Source organism: Rattus norvegicus, chromosome 5 (assembly GCF_036323735.1).
Source record: "Rattus norvegicus strain BN/NHsdMcwi chromosome 5, GRCr8, whole genome shotgun sequence".
NCBI lineage: Eukaryota > Metazoa > Chordata > Mammalia > Rodentia > Muridae > Rattus > Rattus norvegicus.
In genome coordinates this window covers 151,404,027-151,412,869 of record NC_086023.1, presented here as the reverse complement: position 1 = coordinate 151,412,869, position 8,843 = coordinate 151,404,027, and positions in this window count along the sequence as shown.

Here is an 8,843-nt window from a genome sequence, read left to right as displayed (position 1 = left end):
ATCTCCCTGGTCGGCCTAGAAATTATTATGCAGGCATGACGGTTTGAAGGAGAAGAGTCTTTGGCATTTAACTTAGCTCCCAGTTGGTGGTCCTGTTTGGGAAGGCATAGGAGCTGTGGCCTATCTGAGGGAAGTGTGTCACTTGGGGTGGGTTTCGAGAGCCTAACAACTGCCATCCATTTAACTTTGCTCTTTGATTCCTGCTATGAGACTTAAGCTCTCAGCAACTCCAGTTGCCTGTGCCTCCCGCCTGCTGTCACACCTCCTTCCCTTGGTGGTGACTGTCATGAACTATAATGAGGTAGCTGGCGGGTTACCTGGTGGGCCCATGCCAAGGTGGCCCTCTGAGAAATCATGCCATGCAACAGACCTGGCATAAATGAGGTTTATTTGGAGAAAGGAAGGAAAATGAGGACCTGGAGAAAGGATAGAGGCAGACAGACAGAAGAAGAGCCACGAAGGGCGGGACAAAGAAAAACTGGCCAACTGGGAACACTTGTGGACAAGGAAAAAGAAAGAGAATCAGTGGGGTTGGCGGGAGGCAAGCAGTCCTGGCTCTCACCAGCAGACAATGACATAAGCCATCACTAGGTCCCTGGGAGGAGCCCAGCAGAATGCCCTGTAAGCCAACAGTCATGGACTCTCACTCCTTTGGAACCATAATCCCAAAATAAACTCATTCTTGTCTAAGTGGCCTTGTTTATGGTGTTGTATCACAACAGAAAAGTAACTAAGGGGTTGGGGATTTAGCTCAGTGGTAGAGCGCTTGCCTAGGAAGCGCAAGGCCCTGGGTTCAGTCCCCAGCTCCAAAAAAAAAAAAAAAAAAAAAAAAAAAGAAGAAGAAGAAGAAGAAAAGTAACTAAAACAGTAGACTAGGCCAGCCTTGAGCTCCCAAGAATTTGCCTCTGCCTTCCAAGTTCTGAAATGAGTGGCATTTAAGAGAGCAGTAGAACCAAGCTTAAGGTGCCTGAGGGCTGTGGTTACATGGGTGCTGGGGTTGGGGACTGTCATCCACTGGCTACGACTCTCTCTTGAACGATTGCCATTCCTACTCCAGGACCAGATGGCAAACTGACTTGACCAAGAGACCCATAGAGAGCCCATCTGTCCTCTGGGCTTCCCTCTTGCCATGGTGACACATGGCTCTCCAACTCTACCACAGAAAGGAGACATAGGAGGTGAAATGAATTCATTAAAAGTTCAAGGAAGGGGTTGGGGATTTAGCTCAGCGGTAGAGCGCTTGCCTAGGAAGCACAAGGCCCTGGGTTCGGTCCCCAGCTCAGGAAAAAAAAAAAAAAACAAAAAAAAAAAAACAAAAAAAAAAAGTTCAAGGAAGCTGGACAGTGGTGATGCACACCATTAATCCTGGCAGAGGCAGGCAGATCTCTGAATTTGAGGGCAGCTTGGTTTCCGGGGGTGGGGGGAGTTCCAGGACAGCCAGGGCCACGCAGAGAAACCCTGTCTTGAAAAACACAAACAACTGAACAAAGAAAAGGTTCAAAGCATTGGGGGACAGGAGAGATGGCTCAGCAGTTAAGAGCACGTCGTTCTTTTGCATGTGGCAGTTCACAACCATCTGTAACTCCAGTTCCAGGGAATATGATGCCCTCTTCTCTACAGGCACACGGCATAGACATAGCGTACATACCAACATATAGGCAAGGTTGTGTGGTGACGTTTTTCCTGGGGAAACAAAATTCACTCAGCTACTCACTCTTTTTTTTTTTTTTTGTTCTTTATTTCAGAGCTGGGGACCAAACCCAGGGCCTTGCACTTGCTAAGCAAGCGCTCTACCAGTGAGCTAAATCCCCAACCCCTCAGCTACTCACTCTTGATAGGGAACCCAGGACAGACCAGAGTACAGAGGCTACCAAAGTCCAACCTGGTGAACTAATGAGTTTTATCGGGGTTACTTATAGGAAGATGGGTGGGGAGTAATTACAGAAATGACTTAAAGACAACTGCACTACCAAGGTTCACCCCAGCATGGGGGGCGGTCCACAAAATTTGGGAAACCTGGAGTATACTGCACAGCCTGCAGGCAGCTGTTGAGTTTGGATATTGTCTTTTCCAGGAGACTCAAATGGTCTAAATCTTTCCCAGGCAGCTCTGTGGGCTTCTGCTTCTTCCAAGCAGCCAGCCTTTTCTTTGTAGCTTCCCCCCACGCCCCATATCTGTATCCATATGTGTATCTGATGTATCTGTATGTGTATCTGATGTATCTGTATATATATATGATGTATATGTATATGATATATCTGTATCTGTATATGATGTATCTGTGTCTGTATATGATGTATCTGTATACAATGTATTTATATATGATGTATCTGTATCTGTATGATGTATCTGTATCTGTATATGATGTATCTGTGTCTGTATATGATGTATCTGTATACGATGTATTTATATATGATGTATCTGTATATGATGTATCTGTATCTGTATGATGTATCTGTATCTGTATGATGTATCTGTATACGATATATTTATATATATATCTGTATCTGATGTATCTGTATCTGATGTATCTGTATATATATATGATGTATCTGTATCTGATGTATCTGTATCTGTATCTGATGTATCTGTATCTGTATCTGATGTATCTGTATCTGTATCTGATGTATCTGTATCTGATGTATCTGTATCTGATGTATCTGTATCTGTATCTGATGTATCTGTATCTGATGTATCTGTATCTGTATCTGATGTATCTGTATCTGTATCTGATGTATCTGTATCTGTATATGATGTATCTGTATCTGTATGATGTATCTGTATCTGTATATGATGTATCTGTGTCTGTATATGATGTATCTGTATACGATGTATTTATATATGATGTATCTGTATATGATGTATCTGTATCTGTATACGATGTATCTGTATATGATGTATCTGTATCTGTATACGATGTATCTGTATCTGTATATGATGTATCTGTATCTGTATATGATGTATCTGTATCTGTATACGATGTATCTGTATATGATGTATCTGTATCTGTAATTTTTTTCCTCATAGGGACTCTCAGCTCTTTTTTTTTTTTTTTTTTTTTTTTTGGTTCTTTTTTTCGGAGCTGGGGACCGAACCCAGGGCCTTGCGCTTCCTAGGCAAGCGCTCTACCACTGAGCTAAATCCCCAACCCCGGGACTCTCAGCTCTTATTGTTTACTCTGCCAAGGAAAGCAAGGGAATCTAGTCAGTTTCTGGGAGTTCTTACTGCTATTCTTTAGGATTTTTTTTTTTTTTGTTCTTTTTTTCGGAGCTGGGGACTCTTTAGGATTTTTAATTTCCTGTTTAAGAGCTCCCCTGAAGGATGGAATGTTTTGTTGTTTTGTTGTTTGTTTGTTTGTTTGTTTCTGGTTTGGTTTGGTTTGGTTTTCTCTGTGTAGCCCTAGCTGTCCTAGAACTTACTCTGTAGACCAGGCTGGCCTTGAACTCACAGGGACCTGCCTGCTTCTGCCTCCCGAGTGCTGGGATTAAAAGCATGCGCCACTCACATGAAGGCAGCCCATCACTGCACTGGGGTTTGGATTCAATAACTCCATGGCCACTGAGTACCCTTTTAGATCCCCCTTCAGTTAATTAACCCAGCCCCAGAAGGGCTGTGAGGCAGATAGAAGCCCCGTGGTACCTGGTGGTATCTCCAATGTCTCTCGAATTCTGTAAAACATTCAGAGGTTAGCATAATATCATCTACATAACGAATCGATTTCCAGAGGATGGGCCAGACAAGGCAAAATCCCAAGACACCGCTCCTTAACATGAAGCAGGGCTACAGAGAAAGCGTTGGCGAAACTCTCTGAGTCTGTCGCCATCTGCTCTCAGCAGAGTCAGGTGACCCCAGAGGTTCACAGCTAAGATGAAATCCGGACTTGAGCATCCTTGGACCGGTTCCATCCATTTCAATCAGCAGCTTCCTCCACAGATCAAGGTTGGGTGCAAAGCTCACTCAGGAGGCGCTAACTTAATTAGCTCCTGACTGTAATCCTTAGTCATTCTATCTAAGCTGTTAACATTTCCATATCCTGGAGCTCTTCCATGGAGCCTCCTGATAAACCCAACCCAGTGGGCCTCACTTAACTTACTCAGACCTACTTAGGGCCCTGCTCTCCCAGCTGTACCACCCGGCTCCCTGTGTTAGCATTGCTGTGAGCAACCACTGTGGGATTAACTGTAGCTTTTGCCTCTCCATTCATCAAAACTGGCTGTTGGGGAAGCTCCTGGCTGGGCAAACCACCTCCACCCCTCACATAACCTTTTGCTTGGAGGGAAATGTGCCAACCTTAGTCTGGGGATTATTATCACTCCCGGACAGGTTTGACCTTCTTCACTTGTAGTAATGTATCAAGTGTGTCTTCTGTGAACTGCTCCTGGACTTTACAGCCTTCCAGCTTTAGTACACATTTGGCTTTCTACCAATCTTTTTCTCCACAACTCCAGCTCGACACAATCTTGCCATATTTGTCTCGAGTAACTCAGGCAAACGTCTTCCTCGCCTGTTGCCTGTTTCTGATCCCCCTTAGGTTGCTTTCTCGAATGTACAGATTCTCTTTACATGCTGGTTTAAGTCTCTGAGATCTGCCAAAGTCTTTTCTACTTTATAAAGATCTTGCCTAACCAAAGGGCTCAGTAAAGACATTAAGGGGCCATACCAGCCTCACGGTTCCTGCTGGTTCAGCCAATTTTTTTTAACTCCTCTGTGAATACTGTTTTTTCAGGCTCAGTGAACTGGGGTTCAAACACAGCTCCTCTTATCCTGCTTCTGGCAATAGCACCCACCCCTTCTCAATAGTCCTTCAGTTCCTGTTATGTGTGTGGACCTCAGACAGGGACGTAGTCAAAGGTTCCTATGGCTTTGATAAGCCAGTCCATCAGGGACTGACTTCCCTCATACTGTCTCCGGATACACAGCCTTGGCTCTGAAGAGGATGGAAAGTTATATTACTCGGTTTTCCTGTCTCCACCTCACTCTGACTGATTCCGTTGACTCTCGTGTCCCAGAGCCTCACAAGCCTCTTGGTGACAGGGAAGGGTGCTGCTTTCACTAGTCCTTCTAATTTTACTAATTCTTTCACTAATTAGTCTTCCCTAATTCCGGCAGCTGAATGCTGAATCACACTATATCATTAGCATCCTGGTATAGGTTTCCCCTTTTCTACTAAGAGTTGGACTTCAGGGACATCCATCGTCTATGGCTTTTACCACCTCTCTCATCTTCCTTTATGTAGTTTACCTGACAAACCAGAGGACAACATGGAAGATGCTGACCCATCTCTCTTCTCTGTTGCAACTGATCCTTTGCTTAGTCACTGTTTTGGCCTCAGATGTCTGCTCTTTTTTAAAGATCCATCTACTTATTATATATAGGTACACTGTCACTGTCTTCAGACACACCAGAAGAGGGCGTCAGATCTCATCACAGATGGTTGTGAGCCACCATGTGGTTGCTGGGAATTGAACTCAGGACCTCTGGAAGAGCAGTCAGTGCTCTAACCACTGAGCCATCTCTCCAGCCCTATTTTCTTTTCTCCTCCTCCTCTTCTTCTTCCTCTTCCTCTTTGTTGTCGTCGTCATCTTCCTCCTCCTCCTCCTCTTCCTCCTCCTCCTCCCTCTCTCTCTCTCTCTCTCTCTCTCTCTCTTGTTTTTTGAGACACAATTTTACTATATAGCCTAGGCTGTCTTGGAACTCACTCTGTAGACCAGGCTGGCTTCGAATTCAGAGATGCACCTGCTCGGCCACCTGAGTGCTGGAATTAAAGGCTTGCGCCACCACTGCCACCACCGGGCATCTCAGATGCACTTCTAATTACATACAATGGAAGCCACTGCTTACCAAGAGTCTTGACTCATTGAGCAGGTGGTGTGGCATCCCATAGCACACAGACAAAAGACTGCCGTCCGGGGATTCCTCCCACAGCCACTACTAATCCTGATGCTCACCCTTAGTTGCATGTGTCACTGTGGGTAGTGAGACAAGCAACTGCTGTCACAGGACAAAGGCACACTACCACACACCATAGAAAACTACTGAAATTTCCTCTGCAATGCTCTTCTGTCAGGCTTCTCGGCCTCACACACCCTGCTACCCATAGCCAGGGCAATGCATTCACTTCTTCCCAACTCATCTTTGGTTCTGTCAGGTCCCTCCTTGGGTGCCAATGATGTAGTGTGATAAACTTTTCCTGGGCCTGGCAGTGGTGGTACACACCTTTAATCCCAGCACTCAGGAGGCAGAGGCAGGTGGATCCCTGAGTTTGAGGCCAGCTTGGTTAACAGAGCGAGTTCCAGGACAGCCAGGGCTACACAGAGAAATCCTGTCTCAAACAAGCAAACAAACAAAAAACCCAACTTTTCTTGGGGAAATAGAGCACACTTGCCTCTTCATCCCAGACAGGGATCCTGCAATGGACCCAAATACAGATACCATCAAAGTCTAACTTGGTAAACTATAAATATTATTGGCATTACTTATAGGGGCAGGAATGACTCAAAGACAAATGCACCACTGAGGCCCACCCCGGCATGGTGATAGCGTCGCACACTGCAGAGCCTGTAGGCTGCTTAACAGGTGAGAGAATGTCCTTTCCAGGAGTCTCTATTGGTCTAAATCTCTTCCTAGAAGTTCAGCCCGTTTCTGCTTCTTCCAGGCTTCTGATCTGGTCTGAGTCCTGTTTGCAGCTCAGCCTTTTTCTTCTTCTTTTTTTCTTTTTTCTTTTTTTTTTTTTAAATTGTTACGCAACAGGCAAGACTCAGGCACATAAAACACAAAGAAACAAATCTTTATTTGTTCAAAGTATGGGCCGCCGACATGGCCAGCGGCTAAGGCGCTTGCTGCCAAGATTGATGACCAGACTAGCTCCCCATCTTAGAAGGAGAGAACTGACTCCCAAACGTTGTCCTCTGATCTCCAGTTGATGCTGTTTTGTTTTCGTTTTTGTTTTTTAAATAGGGTCTGGGGGCTGGAGAGATGGTTCAGTGGTTAAGAGCACCAACTGCTCTTCCAGAGGTCCTGAGTTCAATTCCCAGCAACCACATGGTGGCTCACAACCATCTGTAATGGGGTCTGATGCCCTCTTCTGGTGTATCTGAAGACAGCTACGGTGTACTCATATATGTAAGAAAATAAATATTGTTTAAAAAAAAATAGGGTCTGGCTGTGTAGCTCTGGCTGGCTATGTAGAACTCGCTATGTAGACCAGATAAACTTTAAGTTGAAAATGTAATCACTGGCTTGGTCCCTAAGTAAGACAGTGTTTGGAGAGGAAGAGTCCTGAGACAGGGAAGGAAGAGAGAGTCTAAAGACAAAACCACCACTACCTCCTTTGCTGTAGCCCAGTTCTCTAATAGCAGTGCCATTCATGGCTCTCAGTGTGTCCTCCTCCCTAAGTGTCACTTAAATGTGTTTGACATTTGTCACCTGGGTGCAACTTCTTCTGAGCCCTGAGGAGGATGACCAGATTGAGCAAGTCAAAACCCAGGATTCCCCAGTTCAATTCGAGTGGCAGATAAATGACAGGTAATAATTTAATCAAGTGTGCCCTAGTATTCAAATCCTAGCCCTGAGCAGTCAGGGCTGGCGAATCACAAACGGTCCCAAGCAGTCGACTTGGACTATGCGGACACGGATGTTCATAATTGGCTGCCATCTGGCACCAAGCTGTCCCCGATGTCCTCATCAACAAAATCAGGTAGAATAGCATGAGTACCACAGAACAGAGTACAGGAAGAATGCTTAGAACAGAGCTCGTTAGCGCTGTGTTGGCGATCGCCGCGTTTAGTAAGTGTTTGTGTGAATATGGTGTGTGTGTGTGCTCACACAGCTGTGTGTTCCTCTGTGTGTGTGTGTGTGTGTGTGTGTGTGTACGCGCGCGCGCAAGCGAGTGCCCATTTTACTGAGGGAGGGTCTCTCACTGAACCTGGAGCTCACCAATCACAGCTCATCTGAGTAGCCATCTTGCCCTGGGGATCCTTTGTCTTTGCTTCCCCAACGTTGGGATTGTAGGAGGCAGTCAGGACTGCCTGGCTTCTTCATAGGCTCTGGAGATCTTAGCTTCCATCCTCACCCTGGTACCGCTGCTTTACAATGGTGCTATCTTTCCAACCTCATTCATTCATTCATTCGCTGAGACAAGGTCTCACCGTGTTGCCCTGGCATCCTGGAACTCACTACATAGACCAGGTTGGACTTGAACTCACTGTCTGCCTACTGTCTTCAGAGTGGCACATGTGGAAATCAGAGGAAAATTTGGGGACTAGTTCTCTCCCTCTCCTCTGTGGATCCTGAAATCAACCTCATATCTTCATGCTTGGAGGCAGGCCCCGTTACCCGATGAGCGATCTTGCCAGGTATTTTGAGACGGGGTCTTTGGTAGTACAGGCTAGCCTAGAACTCAATGTGAAGCTGAGGATTATCTTGAACTCCAGATCCCCCTGCCTTCTACCTTCCAAGAGGTGCAATTATAGGCACCACATCTGGCTGTGTTTAGATTTATTTTATTTTTCTGAGATATAGTCTCACTCTATAAACCAGGATAATCTGCTCCAAACTCAAGATCCTCTTGTCTTAGCCTCCTGAATGCTGGAATTATAGGCTTGTGCCACTGGGCTGAGAGGGTCTGCTGTGTTATTCTTAACTATAGATAATATATAGGGTTGTAATGACTTTAGTCCCAACTGCAGACCTAAAAGCTTGGAGTTATAATTTCCATTTTTATTTTAAATTCAGATAAAGTAGCTGAATTTAAAGGCAGGAATTGTCCAGTGTTTAAAGAGGGGGAAGATCTGGGATTCAACTCTGTGATTTTTGGATTCCAAAGTCCTATCTACTCAAAATAC